Below are 26,990 nucleotides of genomic sequence, written 5' to 3'. Positions count from 1 at the left end.
GCGTCGGCGGCGGAACCGAGCGAACGAGCACAGCGAAAGATGAAAGCAAACGCCGATCGCAGCGGGGAATGACAGACGATAGGAGAAAAGTGGAGAAGAAGGTGCAGCGCAACCGTGAGGCGGAAAGCGGAGGCGGGTGTGGCGGAAGTGTGAGAAGTAAAGCATAGTGCGGTGACGACGGCTACGAGAGGGCGCCAGCGTAGCGCGCATCGTCTGTGAGGTCCGTCGGCGGCGGCTGCTGTGAATCGCGCCCACGCGTCACCCACGCGCTGGCTCTCGCGATCTCCAGATTAGCGAGGCAGTCGCGCCGCTCGATCTTCGCTCCGTTTGCAACATGTTGCACGAGGCAGATTGTCTGCGCCAGCTAATATCATCATCAGCCTATATTTATGTCCACTGCAGGACGAAGGCCTCTCCCTGCGATCTCCAATGGCCCCTGTCTTGCGCTAGCTGATTCCAACTTTCGCCTGCAAATTTTCCTAACCTAATAACCCCACCTAGTTTTCTGCCATCGTCTACTGCGCTTCCCTTCTCTTAGTACCCATTCTGTAACTCTAATGGTCCGCCGGTTATCCATCCTACGCATTACATGGCCTGCTCAGCTTCATTTTTCCCTCTTATTGTCAACTAGAATATCAACTATCCCAGTTTGCTCTCTGATCCACACCGCTTTCTTGTCTGTTAAAGTTAGGCCTAACATTTTTCGTTCCATCGCTCTTTCTTAACCTCCCACTTTTTTGACGATTAAGGTACGTTTATGGAGAATTGGGTTAACTGTGGGCCAAGTGTGGAATCAGGCTTTCGCCTTCGCGTTTTACAAATGTGTAACACTTGCTTAACTTTTTTGCACTATCTCCGTCGAAGGTTCGTCCATCGGAGCGCACGGCATAACTCACCGAAATCACCGCATCTACTGGTAGCGGGCCAGTGCCGTCAGGCCTTCGCAGAGGAAGGAGCAGCGTGGGAAAGCTGGCATGATGAGCGGTATCGGAGCCAGCTGTGGAAGAAGACGACGACGAACGCGCGAGCAGTTGCACGAGCCAGCCTCTGTGACCACGTGACGTGTGCAATACTAGGCACAACTTTAGTAAGCCAGAACCGTGGAGCGGCCGTGGCTTCAAGGCAGCGTTCTCTTCTCGCATACCGGAGACCCGGATTCGATTCCCACCCAGACCGAAATGTAACGAACTTTCTTTTCAAAGCCACTCATTTACTTTGTTTACAGGAACCTCCCTGAGAAATGTTACGTCAATCTGAGCATTTTTGACGTGCTTTTACTCTTTGCTGCATCGGCCATTTTTCGTGGCGGCGCAGTTCCGCCAAGGTCACCGCCAAGGGCGCCACCAACATAGACACCTAAGGCTTTCGCCTTAAAAAGGAAGTGTATACACTAGCAAATTTCACGTCAACAATGAAGTCCGTAAAGAGATAGTAAGGGCACAGAGGTAGGAGGCAAGAACACTCAGTTGAAGATATATCACTTTGACGGTTGGAATAAAATGAACGAGAAAGTATATGATAATTCTATATAAATCAGGTGCGTATCAAAAGAAATTTTTCCTGCAAAGCAATAAAAGAAACAGCAGTATGAGTGTCAAGGTTTGCAACATGAAATAAACTTCCCAGAAATTAGGCTCGCATATAAGCGCAGAATTAAAAAGACATCTAAGATATTTCAGGAAAGTAAGAATAGCGAAAACTCCACATGAGGCACCGCGAAATACAATTATTTTCGAGTATTAGAAATTAGAGACATAAGTTATTCAGCAGGAAACTTGAATAAATGCGCACGAGAAAAATCTCGCTGAATTTCACACCACAAAAAAAAATAACTATATTCAGCATGGATGCACGAGTATTGAAATCTCAGCTACGTCCAGTGAAAGTGTATTTTATTCAGCTATAATTCGAAAGAAAGAACAAAATTGTTTCATTCTTACTTTCTACATTACAATTGTTTTTGTTTTTGTTTTTTACTTCTGCCTATAGTCTATTTCGTCTTGATAAATTGCATATGACAATTCAATTTCATTATACAGCGAAACTGTCTATAGCTAGGATCCGGGATTTTATGGCGTCCGCACGGGAAAACTCTCCCCTAAAAAGGGGACAATTTTTCTTCCCTCCCTCATGATTCCCGCAATTAACCCATACATGGTCCTCAGTCCCCAGCGGCTGCAGACCGCCTGACCAAGGCGGCGGTCAGACCTGCTACGCGGCAGAGGGTGCTAAGAATCTCTGGGTCCGGGCAGGCCGCCAAAGGAAACTGAACCTGGCAACGTTCAACACGCGCACCCTCTCGAGTGAGGCTAGCTTAGCAGGACTATTTGAAGAATTATCAGGCATTGCCTGGGGTATTATTGGCCTTAGTGAGGTTAGAAGGACTGGTGAGGCTTACACTGTGCTGACTAACGGCCACGTCCTCTGCTACAGAGGTCTTCCAGATAAGAGAGAATCCGGAGTAGGATTTCTAGTCCATAACAACATAGCGGGCAACATTGATGAATTCTACAGCATTAATGAGAGAGTAATGAGAGAGCAGTCGTCCTAATCAAGCTAAATAGGAGGTATAGAATGAAAGTAGTTCAAGCCTACGCTCCAACCTCCAGTCACGATGACCAGTTTTACGAAAATGGTGAATTAGCGATGAGAAAGGTACAAACTCAGTATACTTTAGTCATAGGCGACTTCAATGCAAACATGGGGAAAACCCAGGCTGGTGAGCAAGCAATTGGCAAATACGGCATCGATTCAAGAACAATAGAGAAGAGATCTTGGTAGACTTCGCGAAAAGGAATAGGCTTCGAATAATGAATACCTTCTTCAGGAAGCTTAGAAACAGGAAGTGGACCTGAAAAAGCCCTAATAGAGAAACAGGAAATGAAATAGATTTCATACTCTTTGCCGATCCCAGCATAGTGCAGGATGTAGAAGTGTTAGGTAGGGTAAAGTGCAGTGGCTGTAGGTTAGTGAGGTCCATAATATCTGTCAATTTAAAGAGAGAAAGAGTAAAATTAGTCAATAAGAAACAGGCCAACCTAGACGCAGTAAGGGCAAAAGCAGACCAATTCAGGCTGGTGCTCGCAAACAAATATGCAGCTTTAGAACAGGAAGATGAAGATAACAAAGACGCAAAGAATGAAACCGTAACTAGGCTGTTTTCAGAAGCAGTAATTGAAGTGGGAGGTAAGGCATCAAGGAAACCAGTAGAAGCTCTCCCAAGCAACAAAGGACCTAATGAACACCGACAAAGCATGAAAATGACCAACTCAAAAGATCAGATAGAATTTGCTGAACTGACAAATTTGATCAACAAGAAGAAAGTAAGGAATATTCGAAATTGTAACGTGGGAAAGATTGAGGAAACAGTAAAATATGGACGCAGCATTAAATCAGTAATGTAATGTGTAGGGTAGATAACAGATGGACCGTTAGAGTTACAGAATCTGTGCCAAGAGAAAGAAAATGCAGTCGAGGACGGCAGAACCCTAGGTGGGGTGATGAAATTAGGAAATTTGCAGGTGGAAATTGTAATCAGCTAGCGCAAGACAGGGGTAATTAGCGATCACAGAGAGAGGCCTTCGTCCGGCAGTGGACATAAAAATAGTATGATGATGATGATGATGATTATGATGATGATGATGATGATGATGATGATGATGATGATGAAAAAGTCAAAGTGAAAGAGCCAACAACAAAAATGTCACAGTTTCGCCCTAAGGGCGAAGCAATGAATGCGATAGCAACACAGCAATGTCATACGAAGTAAGGTGAGCGGCTTTGGTAACAATATGAATTGTAGTAAACATGAGCTGATTAAGTAAGCAGGTGTGCTGCGGCGTAAGTAGACCGACATGAAGAGAGACTCGATGACCACGAGAAGGCGCGTGTGAAACGGTGGTGTTGATGAGAAGCGCTTCCCGTGGGCAGCGCGCGTGCGAAGGGACACACCTGTAGCGCTGCACTGCCGATCCGGGCAGCATTACATGTGTAGCGTGCGTTGGAAAATGTGGCCCGACTATTACTAACTGATTGAACAAGCGTGGTGTGAGCGCGCACAAACAAACATGAAGAGATCACACTGAATGACTGCAGACAACGACGGTCAAAACGCTGGCAGCAAGCATACGCCGCTGCGGGCGAAGGTACGTGCGGTCTATCGCCTCAACAGGAACTGAGCCGCGAATGCACGGCTCATAAAGGTCAGAGCCGTGTGGAGATAAGAGACGGTGCGGCTAGCGACGAGCGCGGTTGTTGGCAGAAGAAAAGTGCGCCCCCCCCCCCCCCCCCCCCGCTTCCTCCGGCGCTGGCTTCCCGCTTCCTTGCTTGCGCGCGGGAGAGATAAGAGACCGTGCGGCCGAGCGACGAGCGCGGTTGTTGGCACAGTAGAAGTGCCCCCCCCCCCCCCCCCGCTCCCTCCGGCGCTCGCTTCCCGCTTCGTTGCTTGCGCCTGGGGGATTGAGTGCGTTCGCTCTCCGTGATAGCGTGCGTCCCAGCACGCTTGCGCTCGGGCATACGGCGCGCGGTGAAGATTTTATCTATACGGAACCTCACGGCGACGGCGACGGCGACGCCGACGGCAGAAATCCGGTTGAAGTGTCCATATAATTGCTATCGCAATAAAAGCTAACGCATATCGCCGCTCGCGTCAGAGCTCCGTTCAACAGCCACCTCTGTCTGAAACGATGTGTCTCTGCGAATGTATGGCGTAGTGCATGACGTAGTGTGCGCCTGATAAAGTGACCAAGGGGAATTTTTCATACCGTTTCGCTCCACCGTTGCTATGTAACGGCCACGCGTGATCCGTACGCCTGAAGAGCAGCGTATCTACTAGGAGAGACAGCGAGGGCAGCGGCAGGAGAGAGACCGTCGACGTCGCGCCAACCCGGCGGCCCGAGAAGCAGAGCGTGCCTGCGACGTGGAACGTAAGCGACGAGCAAAGCCGACGACGCATGTCGCGACGCCGAGAATACCGCAGAGACGTCGACGCCACGAGCGAAGGTTCCAAAGAAACGTCCTCGATCGCAACTTGGGATCAAGCTGCCGATTATGTGATCGCCTGTGGTTCGATAACGACTTCTCGGAAATCAACAGCAAGGTTGAGAGAGCGACGGCATAGTTACATAGTTACATGAAATGAGTCTAATTACATATCGTGTAATTACTAAAGAGAGATTAAGGGCTCTGCCAACCACCATTGCAGCTTCGCTGGTCAACCACCTGCACGGAGTGGAATGGCCGATGGATTGTTTGCTGTGTAGCTTAATATATTAAGTGGGATTTTAACGCGGTGCAACTTTCGGCGTGAATTAAGAGTTGCTGCCGACGCAACGCATCACTTCCAACCTGGTAAGAGACTACGAACGTTATCGGTTGTCGGACTACGAAATCAAACTCAGTTACTAAACATCAACCGATTTTGAATATTTTTAATTCATAATGATTTTTTGCTATCTCGCTCCCATGTGCCGATCACTCAAGTTCTCGTGTCTATACGTGTTCGCTTAACTCGATCAAGATTTTCGCACTTCATTCAACATTTTGCTTAAGTGGAACTTTGTGCATCTCAACCGGTTATACTCTTCTCCACTGAGCCGAATCGCCGTCAAGAGCAATGTGCCCTGCGTCTCGGGTGCATCCATAGTAGATTAGAAGTGCGACCACCAGATGTCAGCCAGTCCTCCGTACGGTGATGCCCAGTTTACCAGGGGCCTGTACTTCTCAGCACAAATCCACAACTGGTGCACCGGTGGGTCACTTGCTGGCAGCCAGGCATGAACAGCGGCGCCAATGGTATGCAACAGCAACAGTAGGGAAAGCTGCGCAAGAACGAGTGGGCAGGGAATTTACAGGCGCATGCGAGAGTAAGAACCCGCAAACCCCAACCGGAGTCTTATTTTTTTTTTCTTTAAAACCACAATTGAGCATTACTTGACGAAACAGCAAGCGTTACTTCTTCTTAAGGTCGTAGTCCAGCGATACGACAATAGCTTCGTGTCTTAGAATAAACATCTTTGCTAGCCTATCGAAAAACTAAAGTCAAGTCATACAAGATGTCTATTACTGTAGCAACGAGGGACACCCTGTATATACAGGGTGTCCCAACTATCATGCACAAAGTGCCTCGAGCGGCCAGTGGCGTGGCAATTTTGCATGTATTCGCGAGTTTCTTTCATGCTCGGAAAAACTTTTTAGGTGACACGTATTGCTCAACCGAAAGCTGTATCGGGGACGGAGTAATATAAGACAGGAGCGCGACTCTGCTCGTCTAGTAGGGACACATTCTGAAACGCCGGCTCCTGCTTCACAGCGTGTTCCCCAGACGGCGCTACGGATTAGGAAAAACTGTGGAGCTGAGAGGCGGGCCCAACCTACCGAAGCAGCGGAGGTGCGGGCAGGTCAAACCAAAAAAAAAATCTCAGGTCTGTCGGCCTTTCTGTCGTTGCTACAGTTGCTGTAGCAATGGCGCCTGCTTGCCCACCCGTTTTGTCGTCTGCTCCGCTCATGCCCTAACGCCTATAGCGCGCATAGCTGGCATGGCTCTTGTGGTTCACGAAGTGACGTTAGCAGGAGAAACAAGTGATGTATCATTTTATTTCATTTATTTTATACAGGCCAAATGCAGGGCATTTGTCAGGTGGGCTACATGGAACTATACAAGGCACAGTAACAGAAAATAAACGAATTACGGAAACTAAGACCGAAGGAAAAAACTAGGCAAATGGTAAGGAGATATAACAGCAGTTCGGGTGGTCTCAAGCAATGGCAGACGACAGTGAAAAGAAGCCTATAATGCAAAGCTGACTCTTTTTATCTGAGCAGGCATCAAGTGCTAAGATGCTTCGCTTGCTCCTTTGTTTCTCGCGGTGCTTTTCGTGTCGCCCGGTTCGCTTGCGAGCAAGATTGCCGCATTCTCATTAAAACATAATAATGCGGAATTCCTGCCAGTCTTTTCTGCTTATGAATTTCACAAGGGAAGCTCAGATTATGTGTCTGCATAACTGGGGGAATCTTTACATTACGGCATGTTTCTGGACAAGGAAAGGCGCATGCACTGTGTGTAGTTGTCGACAAATTGAGCTCCTCCCGTCCTTCCGCATCGGCGTCTTCTGGTTCCTCCTGGCATTCAGCATCATTGAGCTACGCCAGGCTTCCCTAAAAAATGGAAGGAACTTCTCCGCTTCGAAGTCGAGGCACTTTCTTTACATCTAGTAGAACATCGCCTTTGTGCTCACTGAAGTAATTATCAAAACAAAGGTGCTTCTCGAAGTGTCGGGCACATAATTTGTCCTTTGCTTTAAGCGCTCGCTTACTTTCAGGAATTTCTTGTCTCCACTGGTGCAGTAACTGAAGGTCAGATGGCGCCGCGAAGAACGAAAACTTCTCGCGTCCTTTGCCATACCCAGATTTACAGCCGGGAACAAAACACTGTCCAGTTGCTCAGTCTCTTCACGCACAACTATCAAGATACCTTGTTCCCTCAGACATGAATAAACATACTGCAGACATGGTAAACAAAGCTAGGAAGACAAAAATTTCGCACCTTCGCTTCCGCGCAGACGTAGAGGAGTGAAAAACAAGTACTTCTGTTGTGTTGTTGTGTTGTACAGCATCATTTATCGTGTTTCCTCTAAAGACATGTAAAAATGTTTCGCATACGTGCATAAAAGCGGTACCGTGTGCTTATTTGCGCTTTTATTATTTGTGCACATATATTCTTTTGTGTTTGATTGTTGTCAAATCGAGACGGCCGAGGGCCCGCGTTTCTAGCAGACGACACACTCTACGGGTGCCGCACTGCCCGTTCAGCGCCGCCGTGGCCGCCGGTCACCGCCACTCAGCGCATGCGCACATGGAAGCAAGCTGTTGAGTGGTTTCCACCGTGGTTTCCACGCGCCTTGACAGATGACGCTACGCGATGACATAAGTAGAAGGGAAGGAGAAAGCAGTCGCGAAAGCTTGAAGAGGAGCGGAGGGAGAAAGCAAAGGCATGAGCTAGACCCCCAGCGTTCGCGTTACACGGTTTGTCCCGAGCGAATGCATTGCGCGGCGGCGGAGTCGGCGCTCCTGTTTATCTTACTCCGTGGTATCGGGAGTTTTCCATGTTGCTCTACAATTATGTAATTAGGCGGAATGCAAAAAGTAATCTGAGTATCTATCTCCAAGCGACGGAAAACATTACCTTGCTTCTGTCCACCTACGTGGCATTTGCATATTTTTAAACCTTCGTGCATGACAGTTGGGACATCCTGTATATACTCGTATGTGCAGGACACCCCCCAAGCAACCTAAGCCACGCTTCAAGCGTTACAGACTTTTCAATTGTTTCATTTTGCAGCATCAGCTGTTGAAAATACTAACAGGGAAAACACGCCTTCTCCCGTCCTGTTCCGCCAGGGTTCATTGCCGCGTGCGAGAGATTTGAAAACGGGCCGATGCGAAACTTGGCAAGAACCAAGCAGGCATTACGTAGATACTTGTGCGAGCCCGAAGAGGTGTGTGGTAAAATATTACAGGCGGTAATTAATTACTCTAGTCGAAAGGAACATTGGTAGATTAGGTGGGAGCCGCTAGAGCTTGCGGAGAGGTTTCTCAAAAGCATACGATGGTCTTCGCGTAAATGAAGACTTTAATGATTTCTAAAAACAATTCAGCATCAGCTTAAGTTTGAATTTGAAAATATTTGCGGTCATTTATGATTTCGCTCTCAGATGACGTTGTTGATGTACGCCTGCATTCAAATTGATTCCTAATTACCGCGTATAAAATGTGTCCCGACACACGTTTACACCTAATAAGTTTAAACGAATAAATTATGTTATTTTTTTAAAAACTCCATTTTCGTTAATTTCGCTGTAAAAGATTGATCATAAGAATTGAAAATTAACGTCAAAGTTTCATTTCTGCTTAATTCCGCGCGGTAACACCAGCTGGGCACGTGCGTGTGACGTCACGAAAGTTTTTTTGGTTTTTTTTTTCGCAAGTGAGTCGTCGTGGCTTAGTAAAAATCTGTGAAACTTGCTAAATTTAGTCTTCGGCTCTCTTAAAATGATATTTCGTGCACCTTGGCTAATAAATAGTTACCTATAGGCCAGAGCGGACGCTGGTAAAATCGATGACGTCACAGAGGTGACGTCGCACTTAGCTTGAAGGTGCCGTCACTGCGCTCCTTTTGCATTTGTTTCTTTTCTGTCGCATCAAGCTTCCCCATGACGGGATGAATGGCTTTTTCACTACTAGGTTAGGTTATTGTTAGGTTTAATGGCACATAAGCAGCTAAGGCTATCATGCGCCAAATACAAGGAATAATTTTTCCAAAAAGTTGGGTCACCTCAGCGAGTCCCTGTCTGGGCAAGGGCCGCTAGGGTCCCAACAATTTAAACAAAGACCTCAGCCTTCTTCTCGGAGATGAGAAGGTGGGTGAGGTGTAGCACAATATGTATAGCAAAGCACACGCTGGGAATTCAGAGTTTTTCGAGAACACCTGCTTCCTTTAAAAAGATCAAAACATATGACATATCAAGAAACGCTTGTTGGCCCAAAAACAAACCTGGGCGAAAAGGAATGCGTTCCTTGTAAAATGGAGTAAAATATTTTTTTTCTCAGTGTTTCAAGATTTCTGCATGAAAATAAGACGTGATTTACTGTTAGTTTATCTCCACATGTTTCACAGTGGGGCTTGTCTTGCTTTGTTAGCATGAAGTTATGAGTGAGGTGCGTATGTGTTATGCGAAGGCGGCATAGAATCACTTCTTGTGTGTGGGTAAATTACTAATACTGTTCGAAGACTTAACTCAGTTATCGACCAGCTCCTTGTTATCAGGGTTTGTTCTTACATCAGGGGTCCCGTTTTACGAACACACTAAGCTAGCTTCCTGTCAAGTCAGAATTCTTTCGATGAGCATTCTGTGCAACTAGCACTTATTCTAGCAGCTAATTATATTGACGAGCGAAAGATAAAGTTATAATGAACTAAATGCATCGTCTTTTTTTTCGTGTTCAAGGCACAACTACTTCACTGTTATTGGATGCCCAGAAGCACGAGATCCTTCCGAGCATCTCGTTTTCAAGGTGCCCCTGTAGTTTTCGCTCCTCTTCCCCGGAACCCTTCTGATCATCCGGCAAGCCACCATGGGGCACGGAGCCATCCCTTCCTAAATAAAATTCATTAATTTGTTGATATAACTGACTGAAAATAAGTGTCTCGTGCTGTGACGCAATTCTTGCTATCACTTAAAAAATCATCTAGTTCAGGCGCACGCCCACTACACATCAATTCTCCTACTATAGTCAAAAGCAAATTGTGACAGATCTTTTCAATACCGTACATGCTGCTATAGTGGTTCTTAGTCATATATGCACTCATTTTTTTTTCAGATTTATATCAAACGCCTACTCTATATGTACATCCCCTATTAACGCAGTAACTTCAATTACGCATGTGATATTATGTAGTTTTACCTGGTTTCTATTTTGAGAATAAATGCCACTTTGGTGCCCAAAGAGGGTTGTTTTCAGCTTGATTCTTGAACTACCTAGTTCTGGCTTTTATCTGAAAATACAGTTGAAGAAATGTAGTTCCGAATTTCACCGTTTTTAGAATATGCTTCTGCTGCATGGAACCCTTTCACAGCCGCATTGAAAGATAAATTACAAAGGCTACAGAAACAGGCTGCGAGATTTGTGACTGGCAATTATGAATTCATCCTAAAAAGCTCGAAGATTACATACCAAATGGGCTGGAAACAACTACAGTCTTGTCGAAGATTGCAAAGGCTTCAGTTTCTCTTCAGCACTGATAACAATCAAACCGGAGTAGATAAAGATAGGTATTTAAACAACCACTTTACGTATCAGCAAAGCGTGACCATACAAAAAAATTAGGGAGTACAAATGTCGCCTTGATGTATTCAAGTCCTTATTTTTTCCTCATACTATTAGTGCTTTGAATGAGTTCCCTGCGGAGATATATATTTTTGATGTCTTGTTTCATTAGTGCAATTGAGTTAGTTTGTTAAGCCTCGTGTCCATTTTGTCCATTTTGTCAAGTTTTCATATAGATTGACCCTGATTGCCGATGCTTCTGCCTGATTCTTTTTTAATTCTTTTTAGACTCCCCTACAACAATGCTTTCCGGCAATGCAGGTATAACTAATAAAATAAATAAGCTGCTTAGATTTCCTTTTATCATTGATCATCTTGCATGCTCTCAGTCGTCATCATTTCTTGCAGTCATGCATCTAAAAGTGGTGCTGGTTGTCATGTTAATGAATTTAGTTTTACTGCAACAGCAGTTATATGTCATCGAAACTCTCTGGGTTGTTTTCGTCGGTACTTTCCATTACGCGTCCTCATTATCATACGACCGTCGGTTCGTCATCGCAAACCCTCTTCATCCATCGCTTTACCCCAATAAATTATATTGAAAAACAAGACTTCGCTCATCAACGCTAAGGAACACGATGAAGAAGAGCTGTGCCTTCTACGTCCGTATTGTCTCCCTTCTTTATAGCAATTTTTGCGCGGAAAATCTGCGAAGTGGTCCTCTTCTTCAATGTGACTGGATCCATGAGGTTATTCGCTATCCGAAGATACCAAACTTTTTGAACGTGAGTTGACTTGGACATTTTACGAGCGTTTTGGTGTTCCCGAAGGTGGGAGTCCCAATCAAATCAACATGGTATATTCCGTTGACGGCAAAGATATCGACCCAGAAGAGATCACCGAGATCGCCGGTTGGAAAATTAGCAACCCGCAATCACCTAAAACCAAGGAATGGAACAAGCCAAGTTCGAGCAACGCCATCTTGGCCAGCCAACCAAAGAAACAGGCAAGTGGGAGCACTCCAAGTAATATCAAGAATACCACAGTAAAAGCAAGCAAGATGCCATCGCTACCAAAAGATGACATCAAGATTATCATCAGGATTAGAGGAGGCGTTAACATTGCCAAAATCGGGGCAACGACCGTGACTGACGCAATAACGGCAGCCGCATGCATAAAACTTTCTCAACGGGAAGATTACGTGATCTGCCCAAACAACCAGCAAAACATCGTCGTGGTTAGCACACCGCTCGAAGAGAATGCAACCAGATATGCCAAGATTAAGGACATTTTCATCAATGGCCAAGCTCACGAAACCGCCGCCTACAGGTCAGCGCCGCACGAAACATGCAAGGTAATTATACGAAACGTTCCGCTCAGCGAGACACAAGACCTACTGAACCGCAAGATAGTCAACCCACGCAACCCCCTAGCACTGGCAGCAAAGCGGATAAAGGAAACAAACACAGTAATCATAGCCTTCGACGGATTTCAAGTCCCAAACTACGTGAGATATGACAATGCCCTATTCAAATGCACGTTATACCGCAAGCAAGTAGATATGTGCTACGTCTGCGGCAGGCTGGGACACCACGCCGATGTGTGTCCATCGCCAGATGAAACCATCTGCAGGGGTTGCGGCGTACCCAACCCCACAGATATGCATAATTGCACTCCCAAATGTTCACTATGTGGAGAGGGACACCTCACAGCCAGCAGAGAATGTAGGCAACGTTTCCAACTACCTTACGTCGTCAGACGACGGAGAATTGAAAAGACTAAGACATCGGTCAGGACTGAAGTAAACCATCCGAATTCATTTAAGCTAGAGAAACAAGAATTCCCCCAACTTAACCTGATACAAATTGGAACTGAAACAACAGTTCGAGGAAGATCAAGGTCAAGAAACATGACTAAGGTGATCAAGGAAGACCTCCCGGAGCCGCTCCAGAGGCCCAAGCAAGGGCAGGTTCGGATCAAAGGTCCGGTTCAATCGTCAGACGCCGGCCAACGGTAACCTGGATCAAGCAGAAACCAGCAAGGACGGGAACGCTCGAGTCACCTGGGCCCAAAGACTGCAGCAAGACCAACAAAAAGAGGTAGGTTCGGTTGCACGACCAGAGCATAAAGACAATTCAGGCATAATCCGAAGGTTAGAACGCGACAATCTAGAATTGCGAAAACTAGTAATCAGCTTGATGGAGGAAATCAAACAACTTAGAGATACACTTGCAACACCAGTCAAAAGCAACGCTGCGGAGACCGAGGCAATGGATGTACCAATAGCCGACCAAGCATCCAACCCAGCTAATAGAAAAGCGATTTCCGCTACACAAAGCACTAAACCATGTAAAGCCAAGACGGAAACCTGGTAAATTCTTGACAAACCCGCAGAAAGCATGAACGCCCTCAAGGAGGGACAAAATAAGTTAGCTGAGCAAATTGGACACATCCGGGACAGTTCAGGGACTAGACCGCAGAGTCAACACACTAGAAACTACTGAAACCAGAGCATGCCAAAATAATGCATGCCAACAGCATGGCCCTGCAATGCCTGCACACTGAGGCTTTTCGAATTTGGCAATGGAACTGTAGGGGCTACGCTCGCAAAAAGGCTCCCCTTCAGCAATATATTCGAGCTAGGCAAGATAAACCGCAAATTATTCTCCTTCAGGAGACCAACATGGTCAACCCCACGCTCACCGGATACAACGCAGTAGTAGAATCACGCGGACGTAAAGGGACGACGACATTAATCAGCAACCAGCTGAAAAGTCAGCCCAGAGTATAAACTCTGGGCTGACTTTTAAGTATAACTAGTATAAACTGGGCTGACGTCAGCTCTCCTATCTAGAGCGTTGCTGTTCTGTTGGTTGAGAAAGAGCTGACATGTGCATGGAATCTAGGGCCGAGATTGAGGTCCGAGATAGTCTCTAGTATAAACTCTGGGCTGACTTTTAAGTATCTCTAGTATAAACTGGGCTGACTTTTAAGTTTGTCCGCTTTATTTTCCCTAAATTTTACCCAATCCACATATGTGTGGACCTTGGCCTTTCGCAGTGTCATCGAGAATGTTATCTCACTTATGTAGTGGTCGCTTCCATAGTCCTCAAGGAGATTGCTCCAGCAGTAGTTAGAGGTGTTTCTGACGAAGGCCAAGTCCGGTGTGGTGTCTCTACACGTGGAGGTGCCTGTCGTGGTTGGATAGGCTGGGTCCGTAGTTAGAGTGAGATCAAGTTCAGTGGCACTGTGCCATAGGTCCTTGCCCTTAGCTGTGTCATATTTGTACCCCCATATGCGGCAGGGGGCGTTGAAGTCACCAGATATTACCAGTAGGTTTTCATCAGCCTTGCTGCATGCTCGTTTGAAGAGTTGTTTAAATTTCTGTGAGTAATCTTTAGGGTTGCTGTAAATGTTCAGGATGAACAGACTCTTTGTGTTCGTCTTATTGCGGATTATTTTTGTCATGATGTATTCTAGATTTCTCCTGGGTAGGTTTTGGTCATGCTGTATATTGATTCCACTATCGGAATTGTGCCGCCATTTCTAGTGTGAATATTGATGTTACGGTCCTTAGCGTAGAACCATTATTTTGGCTTGGGTCGGGGCCTAGTTGCAACTAGGCCCGGACCCAAGCCAAAAGATTCAATCAGAGTTCTTGGCATGGTAATCGAAGCAAACGGAGTCAACGCTAAGTCTATGAACAGGCTAATCAAGACGACAGACAACGCTATGAGACTGATCAAAAGAGTGGCCAACAGACAACAGGGTCTCAAAGAAGACAACCTGCTCAGGTTAATGCACGCCTTCGCTTTATGCCACTTCACATACGAAGCAGCAATGCACAAATGGAAAGCCTCGGAGAAAGAAAAGCTAAATGTCCAGCTCAGGAAGATAGCCAAACAAGCTCTAGGTATCCCTAACTGCACAAGCACGGAACGCCTAATGCCACTTGGCGTGCATAACACCCTAGAGGAGATTGCAAAAGCACAAGAAAGAACTCAAATCGCAAGACTATCAAACACCAGATCGGGCGAGCCTTACTCCAAGAACTAGACTTTAACGCAGCAATGATCAACTCCCTATATGCAGACATACCACTGGACATTCGCAAACAATATGAAGTCAGACAATTAATTGCCCCGCAACATGAGCCCTGAACACAATGTAGAGAGAAGAGTAGCCAGAGGAGCCTGCCTACTCCGGACCATTCGCAAATAAAACCAAAGAGTTTGCTTCGAAGACGCCGCCCGACATGTGGACAGAAAAGCTTTAACTGTTGCGCTGGTAGACAACAAAGGCAAAACCATAAACTCAGCCACGGTAAACACTGACAAACCAGAGGTTGCGGAGCAAGTAGCAATCGCTCTAGCACTAACTGATAAATGTAGACCATATATTTATAGCGATTCACGAAGTACAGTCTGAGCTTTTCAGAAAGATACAATATCACAGCAGGCATTACACATCATCAAAAAGAGCAAGATCTATTACCACTCCTTATGCTGGTTCCCAGCACACCTAGGCAATATAGAGAAGCCCCTCCCCCCCCCCCCCCCGAATCTCAACGAGATGGCTCATAAGAGCGCGCGAGAACTGACCCTCCGTGACGCCACCTTCGAGGGTACAAACCATCGCCAAGAGAACAGGGATGCGCCCTCTACATACAACGAGCTCACAAAACATTTCTATCTCAGCCGAAGAGAATTCAGCACTCCACACCCCACATTAAAAAGGCCACCGGTACTTACTTTAAGACTGCTACAAACAAACACTTATCCCACACCAAGAAGACTTCATTTATGCATGGCAGACGAATATCCTAACACACAGTGTGCCGACTGCAATGCCCACTTGACTTAGAACATATGCTCTCGTCGTGCAACCGAACCAACGAAAATTTAGCCAAGGATCGGGACAGGCTAAAGGCAGCGATTCACACCCCTGACCTGACCGAGCAACTATGGGCCGTCCAGCAAGCCCACGACTAGGCCAAAAGGCTCTGCCTGCCGGTCCAAACGTGGGAGCAGCCCACTTTGTGAGGCAACTCACAGCTTTCAGGACCTAATAAATGTTTCCTTCCTTCCTTCCTTCCTTCCTTCCTTCCTTCCTTCCTTTATCAACGCTCACAGGGATCAAACTCCCGCTCATGCTTCAATGTACAGTTTTGGGCCCAGTTACGGTAACCACTCAGTTACAGCGCAATACTTGCGCGAGTGGTGGCGTGGAGCAGAGGTAGAATACCCGGCCTCAAATCTGAAGGTCGTAAGTTCGAATACTACTCCAGTCCACTACATTTTCAGGCATGAAGTGGTGCCTGACACCGGCAAGAAAAAAATATACTGCCGAGAGTTAGTGGGGCTATACGAGTTCAGGTGCAACCAAACTAGGAAGGCCCACTGAGCTTCATCAAAGTCACTCCCTCACCAGAACAGGAATTGGCCTCCCTGGTGCAGTACTCGGCCACTACCTCCCTTATGACTCCGACAATTAACCCATGGCCCTCAGTCCCCAGTGGCTGCGGAGCACCTGACCAAGGCGGCGGTCAGACCTGCTACGCGGCAGAGGGTGCTAAGAATCTCTGGGTCCGGACAGGCCGCCAATGGAAACTGAACCTGGCAACGTTCAACACGCGCACCCTCTCGAGTGAGGCTACCTTAGCAGGAATATTTGAAAAATTATCAGGCATTGCCTGGGATATCATTGGCCTTAGTGAGGTTAGAAGGACTGGTGAGGCCTACACCGTGCTGACTAACGGCCACGTCCTCTGCTACAGAGGTCTTCCAGACAAGAGAGAATCCGCAGTAGGACTTCTAGAACATAACAACATAGCGGGCAACATTGATGAATTCTACAGCATTAATGAGAGGGTAGCAGTCGTCGTAATAAAGCTGAATAGGAGGTACAAAATGAAGGTAGTACAAGCCTACGCCCCAACCTCTAGTCACGATGATGAAGAAATAGAACAGTTTTATAAAGATGTTGAATTAGCAATGAGAAAGGTGCAAAATCAGTATACTGTAGTCATGGGCGACTTCAATGCAAAAGTGGGGGGAAAGCAGGTTGGTGAGCAAGCAATTGGCAACTACGGTATCGATTCTAGGAATGCAAGAGGAGAGGTGTTATTAGAATTCGCGGAAAAGAATAGGCTCCTAATAATGAATACCTTCTTCAGGAAGCGCAGCAACAGGAAGTGGACCTGGAAAAGCCCTAATGGAGAAACAAGGAATGAAATAAATTTCATACTCTCTGCCGATCCAAGCATAGTGCAGGATATAGAAGTGTTAGGTAAGGTAAAGTGCAGTGACCACAGGTTAGTGACGTCTAGGATTTCTCTCGAAAGAGTGAAATTAGTCAAGAGGAAACAGGCCAACCTAGAGGCAGTAAGGGCAAAAGCAGACCAATTCAGGCTGGTGCTCGCAAACAAATATGCAGCTTTAGAAAATGAAGATAAAGACAACATAGAGGTAATGAATGCAACCGTAACTAGGTTGATCTCAGAAGAAGCAATTGAGGTAAGGCACCAAGGCAACCAGTAGGTAAGCTCTCCCAAGAAACAAAGGACCTAATAAAGAAACGACAAAACATGAAAATGTCCAACTCAAGATATCAGATAGAATTCGCTGAACTGTCAAAACTGATCAACCAAAAGAAAGTAAGGGATATTCGAAATTATAACATGGGAAAGATTGAGGAAGCCGTAAAAATATGGACGCAGCATTAAATCAGTAAGAAGAAAGCTTGGCATAGGACAAGGCAAGATGAATGCACTGAAAGATAAGCGTGGTAATATCACCAGCAATTTCGATGACATAGTAAAAGCAGCGGAAGAATTCTACACTGACTTGTACAGTGCCCAAAACAGCCAAGCTACTTTCATTCGAAATAGTGATGAACCGGATACAGAGGCTCCTTCTATAACTAGCAACGAAGTTAGAAGGGCCTTGAATAACATGACCACGGGAAAAGGTGCTGGAGAACATAGAATAATAGTCGATTTAATCAAACATGGAGGAGATATCATGCTAGAAAAGCTTGCGGCCCTTTATACGCAATGCCTCACAACTTCAAGTGTACCAGAGAGCTGGAAGAACGCCAACATTATACTAATCCATAAGAAGGGAGACGTTAAATAATTGAAGAATTATAACCCATTAGCTTGCATTCACTATTGTATAAAATATTCACCAAGATAATTTCCAATAGAATCAGGGCAACACTTGACTTCAGCCAACCAAGAGAACAGGCTGGCTTCAGAAAGGGATATTCTACGATGGATCATATCCATGTCATCAATCAGGTAATCGAGAAATCTGCGGAGTACAATCAGCCTCTGTATATGGCCTTCCTAGATTATAAAAAGGCATTTGGTTCAGTAGAGATACCAGCAGTCATAGAGGCACTGCGTTATCAAGGAGTTCAGGAGGCATACGTAAATATCTTGGGAAATATCTACAAAGATTCAACAGCTGCCTTGGTTCTCCACAAGAAAAGTAGAAAGTTACCTATCAAGAAAGGGGTCAGGCAAGGAGACACAATCTCTCCAATGCTATTCACTGCATGCTTAGAAGAAGTATTCAAGCTCTTAGACTGGGAAGGCTTAGGAGTGAGGATCAACGGCGAATGTCTCAGCAACCCTCGATTTGCAGGTGACATTGTCCTTTTCAGCAACAATGCAGACGAATTACAGCCAATGATTGAGGACTTTAATCGAGAAAGTGTAAGAATTGGGTTGAAGATGAATATGCAGAAGCAAAGATAATGTTCAATAGCCTGGCAAGGGAACAAGAATTCAGGATCGCCAGTCAGCCTCTAGAATCTGTAAAGGACTACGTTTATCTAGGTCAATTACTCACAGGGGACCCTGATCCCGAGAAAGAAATTTAAAGAAGAATAAAATTGGGTTGGAGTGCATACGGCAGGCATTACCAAATCCTGACTGGGAGCTTACCACTGTCGTTGAAAAGAAAAGTGTACAATCACTGCATTCTACCGGTGCTAACATATGGGGCAGAAACTTGGAGGTTAACAAAGAAGCTCGAGAACAAGTTAAGGACCGCACAAAGAGCGATGGAACGAAAAATCTTAGGACTAACGTTAAGAGACAGGAAGAGAGCGGTGTGGATCAGAGAACAAACGGGAATAGCCGATATTCTAGTTGACATTAAGCGGAAGAAATGGAGCTGGGCAGGTCATGTAATGCGTAGGATGGATAACCGGTGGACCATTAGGCTTACAGAATGGATACCAAGAGAAGGGAAGCGCAGTCGAGGTCGGCAGAAAACCAGATGGGATGATGAAGTTAGGAAATTTGCAGGCGCAAGTTGGAATACGCTAGCGCAAGACAGGGGTAATTGGAGATCGCATGGAGAGGCATTCGTCCTGCAGTGGACATAAGATATAGGCTGATGATGATGATGATTTGCGCGAGACAAAATTCCGAGGTCAATGGCGGCTGTGCGTTTTTAAATGAAAAATAATTGCCGAAATCTTGACTACATGTCCGTGATTGTTTTGCCTCGTGTCTGTGTTTCCGTGGGCTTCCTTTGGCGGTAATTATGTCTCACGGCAAGCGCCGACTAGGCCAGCCACGAGCTCTTCTGTGCATAATTTATTTCACGGGTCACAGCACGCAACGTCAAGAAATTGTTCGCGTGCAGACGGCGGTGCCCGCGGTGACTGCCTGATTCAGTCTAACCGTAAGCGAGCCAGGAGCCGAAAGAATCGACGAGAGGCGTTCATAATTTGCATCAATTTAGCTTTTACAATATGCATATCGGCATATTTCAGCACTGAACTTTTGGCTGGTGCCGGTGCTTCGCATTTTCTTTCGTGTACACCGCCAGACGCGAAGTGCATATTCATACCTCCTGTTCTGGCATTACAGAGGCGTGAAAATGTCTAAAATTGCAACCGAAGGATACCAAAAAGCGATGTCAGCCGTCGGACAAGTGTTTCCACAGTGAATAAGAAGATGCGCTAAAGGATTGTCACTGCCAGCGAGATCAGAGCTTGTGTTTAGCTGGAACCACCTGCATTTTCTTAATGCTCTGTCACCTGAATATATCGCCTTACATTTGGTGAAGGTAGAACAACCCAGGTGATTGCGGCTAAGCAAGAGCTCCGATTTCGCTGACAGCGGCAGCCCACAAACGAACCTTCTTCATTACACCTGCGAAAGGAGTCGTTAGCGCTAAGTCGTGACACTAAATTTTCAATAGAACGAATTATTTGGTGCCTGAAAACGGTACATGCGTATTAAAGCTTTTTTTTTCTTATTTCACATTCCGAGTAATTATTTGAGAAGCGCGCCACACGGCTCGAGAATTATTTACCACAGCGCTGTGAGGATACTGCAGGAGAGCCACGCCAGGGTGCTGGGACGGCTCTGCGTCAGCGTTTGGCCAACGGCCCCGCAGTGAACACACCGGGCCGCAGTCGGCCATCGGCCGAGCTGGCAGTAGGGCACCGGTCCTTCGGACACTGGAGCGACGAGGAGGCGAAGCGTAAGCAAAATAGAACGCTTTATAGCACATGCTATTGCCGTCTTATCCTTAGCCATGCGTGACATAAATAATCTAGCGCGTGCGCATTTGACATCTATCCGGGGCGGAAAATTTCTCTGGACACTTCTACGGCCTCTTAGTTCGTTAACTCAGAGCTTTGGAAAGCTCATGGAGCTCGTAGAAATCGCAGAAGTTCATGGTGCCTATCAATGAGACGTCAACTGCGAGAGGAAAAAAAATGTTTTGCTTACGGGACGGTAACTGAGGGAATTCTTCGAGTTTGGTTGATTATATAGTGTTTTATTTTTTTAATACGCAAGGATACCAGCTCTTACAGACTTTCGAGCCATTGAATGCTATCTTCTGCTGTTCGCTGACTCGCGACCCCTTAGTACGCTGGTCAAATGTTCATGTAAATACAGAAGTACGACCCGACGGCTCAGCTGCCTATTGCGCACTACCAGAGCGCTGCGATTAGAGAGAATCACCGTCTAGTCCTAACGTACAGCGTTTCAGGCAAGGCACGTTCATCGTTAGCACAATTACTACATCTTAAGGCTATTAACGTTAAGAAACAGGACGGGGGCGGTGTGAAACGGGGATAGCCGATATTTTAATTGACATTGGGATTAAAAAATGCAGCTGGGCAGGCCATGTAATGAGTAAGATGGATAAGCTGGTGGACCATTATAGTTACAGAATGGGTACCAGGAGAAAGGAAGCGCAGTTGAGGACGACAGAAAACTAGGTGGGACGATGAAGTTAGGAACTTTGCAGGCGCAAGTTGAGAGAGAGATAGAGGGAAAACATTTATTTAGACCATCGAGGTCGTTGATCTTGGGGACTAGTGGGCGCAAGTTGGAATCAGCTAGCGCAAGACAGGGGTAATTGGAGATCATAGGGAGAGGCCTTCGTCCTGCAGTGGACATAAATATACGCTGATGACGATGATGATGATGCGGGCCATTAAGTGCTGACTAACGACCACGTTCTCTGCGACAGAGGTCTTCCAGATAAGAGAGAATGCGGGGTAAGATTTCTCATCCGTAAGGATGAGAAAGTGCCTCGAGCGGCCAGTCGCGCGACAATAAAATAGCGAGGGATTGTGGGATGCGCCGTCTGCTAGCTGCTTCCGGTTCGAGTCGGCGCAGCCGCCGCCACCGCTTCACCGTTGAATTCCATTGATGCGCTTGCAGTCCGTTCTTCTTTCTGGGGTTTTACGTGCCAAAACCAGTTCTGATTATGAGGCACGTCGTAGTGGAGGGCTCCGGATTAATTTTGACCCCCTGAGATTCTTTAACATGCACTACAACGCAAGCACCCGGGCGTTTTCGCATTTCCCCTCCATTGAAATGCGGCCCCCGTGGCCGGGATTCGATCCCGCGAGCTCGTACTCAGCAGCGCAACGCCTTAGCTGACTGAGCCACTGGCGCTTGCAGTACGGCTTTGTCCCACTCGAAGATTACCCAGTTGCAGGTACCTAGCAAAACCATCGTCGGCTGTTCAGCCGTTGGCTGCTCAAATTCAAGCGTTAAAAGTGAACGCATGTAACTACTGCCTTGCAGCAATCCTTGTTGAGTCAGCTGTGCACAAGCATCAGAGGAGTGGCTACCACTTCCAAAACTGTAACAAGGCAAAGACCATCCGTGAACAAAAAGAAAATGAACGTACAGTGCCACTTATCAGGCGGCGATTAGCTGTGTAAGAGCCGACACGGAATGATTCCCCAAAATATTTCTTTCTCTAACATTTGACTCAGGCAACCAGAACTATGTCAGTACTCGCATGCACATATAGAGGTATTATGAAATGAGGTTTTACGGCATGAAATTAAGCGGGACACAGCGAGATACATACATAATACTCCTAACCGACTAGCCCTCCTTAGCTGCCTTCAGCACAGATAGAGAAAATGCGCAGCCGTAACATGACGGCGATACGGCCATTGTTGACAAAAAAAAAGCGAGAACGTCTACTACGTACCACTTCAAATGAACCTAGAGTTTCGACCGAGAAATGCCGTTGACAGCGCGCTAGCTGCGCCGTTATAGCCGATGATATCGGTTTCTAGCTACGATCACAGAACAGCATGCACCGCTGTAGCCATCGCCTCAGCGCCCGATTTTCTAATGGCATATTCGGGTGGTCGTGTTAGAGCGCTCTGGTAGCTCTACAAAGGTCATGTAAAACAGTTACTAAGCGTTACCGTTTGCATAAACGGGTTCGTCTGATGATAACGAAGCAGGATCATCACTTCCATACCCGGTTATTGTCGTAATACAGCTTTAAAGTTGTTTTTCATCACTTTTCTGGCACGGCCAGAGCGCTCTGAAACAACCACTCGAATATGCCATTAGTAATGCCTCTATACGCTTGATAAATTATCGGATAACGATAACTTTTTCACCTGTCTGACTGACCCGCAGGCAGAGCAGTCAGTGACGGCGCGTCGACGCAACGGCAAATGTCGTAAAGCTAAACCTGGCAAAAACAAAAAAGGCCGCCGTAACGAAAACCAGAGTTCCTTTATGAATAAAAGCCTATCCTTGCCTTTCTTGGCTCGTCATCGTCGTGCCCAGAGCGAACTGACACATAGAAATCAGTTGCATGAATGGTACGACATTGCTAGTCGACAAAGCGGACGGAAAGCTTCGCACGACTGACAGTTGAAACCGCGTAGAAAAACCCGTGCGCCGGGCAGCGTGTTTCTATTTGCGCCCAAGCCCAGCGCTCGACCGCTGGCGCCGCCATGCGCCGCTCGCGCGTACCATGTTTCTAGCCGCACGGCCGCCTGGATCGGCGCGCGCGTCGCCAATCCGGCGGCCGTGCTAGCCGCTGCCGTTGGAACGGAGAACACGCTGGGATGGTGGTGACTAGACACAACTGCGGCTGCTGTTAAGGGCTCGATGCTATTCCTAAATAAACGCATCACTGTTTTGATGATCAAAATATAATCTGACTATCAGGGAGGGAGCAGTCTACCTGACTGGAGCAGTATTTTTTTATTTGGGGTGTTGCTACGCTGCGCTTCGCAACACCACAACGACCGCCGCTTCGCGTCGGTGCCCGGCACCGCGGCTTCCGCCGCGGCACCGGGGCTCAACCGACCACACCGCCAAACAGAGAGGGAAAAAAGAAAATGGTGATACAAAGAAAAAAATACAAATTTCAATACGAGCCCGCATACCACAGGTCCCTAAGCCAGCGTCGTAACCACTAGGCCATACAGCAACGCTTCCGAAGTTCGCATTCATACGAACCATATGATTGCGTTCGAACGCCCTCGGCGAAAGAAACCACCTTGAAACATGGTGCGCGCGAGCGGCGCATGGCGGTGCCAACGGTCGAGCACTGGGCTTGGGCGCAAATAGAAACACGCCGCCGGGCATGCCGCCGATGCCGCCGCGTCGTCCGTCGAACCGGAAGCTGCTAGCAGACGGCGCGCCCACAATTCCCTGCGATTGCTCGTTTTACGGGTCACCTATTTTGCGTGTATTCGCGAGCTACTTTCATGCTTGGAAAAGCACTTTCATGTAGCACGTATTGAGCAACAGAAAGCTGTATCGAGAGTTTTTCATGTTGTTCTACAATTTTATCATTGACACTTTTCATCTAATTATATTATATGAGAACTTCATTAATTAATTAAGACTAATTATGTAATTAGGCGGAATGCAAGAGATATTCTGAGTATCTCCCTAGCGACGGCATACGTCATTTCCTTCGTTCTATCCAGCTACGTGGCATTTGCATATTTTTAAAGTTTGGCTAAAGTTCCGTGGAACACCCTGTATATAGCGACATTAGGGCCACCATGTTCATCAAGGCTATCTCTTTTGCGTGCCATATCTAAATTTTACGGTTTGGATTGTGTGGCTTCTTTTCCGTCTACGCGGCAGCAGTGACCCGACATTTCTCTGGATGTATACAAAGCAATAGAGTCGCCTATTCTAGATTGCCCTCTTGTTTTTGCTAGACACAGCGTGAAGAGCAGAAAAAAGGCAGCATTGATTACACCGCAAACGGGTGTATCTGATGTTCTGGTTGAGAATGAGAGGAACAAATGGAGAAGAGCAAGCCATGTAATGCGTAGAACAATGTGACCGATGGGTCACTGTAGAGTCAAGTAAAGGGGTACGCAGTCGATGACAGCAGAGGCTTAGATAGTGTGATGAGATTAAGAAATATTAAAGCATAGGATGGAGTTGGGTAACTCCAGGCCAGGGCTGGGCAAAGATACTTTGCCAATTGTATCATGATACGATAAAAGATACTCGGCCGGCAATAAGTATTTGAGATACAGATACAAGATACTACCGCAATTATTGTATCCGATACGATACCTTCCATTCGCATCTTAAGATAATTCGATGCATTCGCAAATTTATTATAATAGATCTATATAATGTAGCAGCAAACGCGTATGCACAAAAATATTTGTTTCGAAATTTCTTAACTCCAGTCAACATTGTTTCACTTGAATGAAATGTCTGTTAGTATCTCAAAATGTCTGTCTTTATCGCTCAAAGTATAATATTTGCATTCCGAAACAATTTATTGAGGTTGCCTTAGCTGCTTAACATGAAATCTCTTTATGTGCTGCTCTGTCAGCGGTTTTTTCTTGTCGCTTTTGTAATTGATGGAACTCACTGCTCTTCTTGCCGACCAGCTAGCGAGTTGCTTATATAATTACAAGAATGTCAATAACAAGCCTCTGCACGATGGCGCAAATACAGCTGTGGAGTTTTACCTTGTATTACCGTTTACGCAATTCCGAATCGCCAGGCAGGTGTACAGCAGCGACAACGCCGGCAGCGACATTTTTTGTGACGTATCGTGTATACAAAAAGCACGTAAAGCTGCAATGACCTTTCATATTCTACTTATGAGCGCGTTGACTATAAAAATCCAGCAGATCAAACTTTCATAACGCATAAACAAGCTCTAGTCCATCCGCAATGTTCAACTTTCGTAGCTTATTCATATTTCGCAGAATTCTCAATTTAGACCAAAAAATTCCTTTTGGTGCTTGCGAGCAACCACCACGTACATAATAGCCGCCTTATGCACTAGTCTCCCGGAAGCAGCGCCATCCACGCTTTGGTTCACAATATTCAAACCAGCACCTCCTCTATTCTAACGCGATAGCGTTTAGGGCCCCGTGTCGCAGAAAATCCGGCGTCGGCAACCGGCGTGTGATCGCGGGTGGAGGAGGAAATCATTCAACATCGACCGCGCAGGCCCTCCACGTGGTGCAAGGTTTTAGTGAACAAAATTGAATTTCTCAGTGAAATCCATCAGAAAAATGATAAAGTACTTTACCATTCGGCGTAGTACTCGCTGTCGGATTGTTAACAATCAGCGTCGGATTGTATTTTAAATGTACGATAATACTGCTACGAGGAAACTCAAACACAAACCCCTTTTCCAGCATTTCTACCAGACCTGCGCGCGTCGGGGCAATAGCAAACAATTAATAAAATAATAAAAAAGGTGCTAGAGCCTTCACATTTAAATATAAAACCACTTACATTGCCCCTGGAAAAACGTCCTTCCAGCAATGCATTTCAGTTGAAAAGTGAAGCCGACTTTAAGGGGATTGGTGTAAGCTGGCTTTCCCACGTACAGTGGTGCAGTGAATGAAGCCTACTTGCTGTATGCGAACGATGCGATGCGAACGTGTCCCGATAACACTATCGCGTTCCACTCTTAAAGGCGAATTTTTTCCGATGCCAGACAGATGCGGCCGATGCAACGGTTCACCAAGCTCTCCGATCGTCCTTTCCTACTCTCCCCCATCGGCTAGAGTTCGCGCCTGCTTTACGGTCGTGGGGGAGAGTACGCTCTGGGTGGCGCCTCACGACGGAAGTCGGAGGAGTAATCATGACAGACGCGTGAAGCGTGTGTCAGGATTACGGCAGGAACGGCAGCGGCTAGCGCTCAGTGGCTCAGACGCACGCGTGACGCAAGCAGTCGTACGCTCTGGGTAGCGTCACATCGCGGCAACTCACTGAACTAAGGCGCACCAACGGCTAAAGCCAACAATTTCTTCGAGATAAAATTTCACTTCATATTGGGAACACAAGCATCCAGTGCAATGAACACATCAAGATTCTGGGTATCATATACCAACAAAACGCGAAGTCCACGCAATTGGTACAAAAACGTTGCACACGACACGACAGACAACAAGGGTGCTGCGAAAGCTAACAAGCAGTGCATGGGGCCTATAGGAAGGTCAAATCAAAAGGCTCGCACAAGCGCTGGTCCAATCAGGGTTCCTCTATGGCGTACCTTTCCTTCCAATTCACGCCGACCCAGCTCAACACAATTGAAAGCATCAACAAAACATGCATCCGGATCGCTACAGCGCTGCTGAAGTACGCAAAGGTCGAAGATCTCTACGGAACAGGTCCACTTCTCCCAATAGGCGACTACGTAGATCCTACACTGCAATCCCAAAATGAGAGCCTCAAACTGACCCGTGCAGGAAGAGCCATCAGAAGCGACATAGGTGTTTGTAACGAAGACCTACCTAAAATTCTGCCCACCACTCCTCTATGGGAAGATATCACAGTGACGGACAACCGTCCACTTCCGAAGCATATGAATCAAGCCTCGGACAAAGAGAGAAGGGAATACTATGCTCAAAGGCATACG

General features: G+C 46.6%; 1 long non-coding RNA gene across 1 annotated transcript in view; it reads right to left on the bottom strand.

Moving 5' to 3' along the window:
• Positions 1-5,545: 5,545 nt before the first annotated feature.
• Positions 5,546-26,990, bottom strand: part of LOC125943116 (uncharacterized) — a 33,859-nt gene continuing 12,414 nt past the window's right edge. Inside the window, exons 3-4 of the long non-coding RNA XR_007465570.1 lie at positions 20,160-20,307; positions 5,546-5,819 (exon numbers count right to left, since the gene is read on the bottom strand). This is a non-coding gene — a long non-coding RNA (uncharacterized LOC125943116). The remainder of the gene's footprint in view (positions 5,820-20,159; positions 20,308-26,990) is intronic.

The sequence above is a fragment of the Dermacentor silvarum genome, chromosome 2 (assembly GCF_013339745.2).
Source record: "Dermacentor silvarum isolate Dsil-2018 chromosome 2, BIME_Dsil_1.4, whole genome shotgun sequence".
Classification (NCBI taxonomy): Eukaryota; Metazoa; Arthropoda; class Arachnida; order Ixodida; family Ixodidae; genus Dermacentor; species Dermacentor silvarum.
Note: the sequence above shows the minus strand (reverse complement) of the source record. Positions and strands in the feature narration are given on the sequence as shown.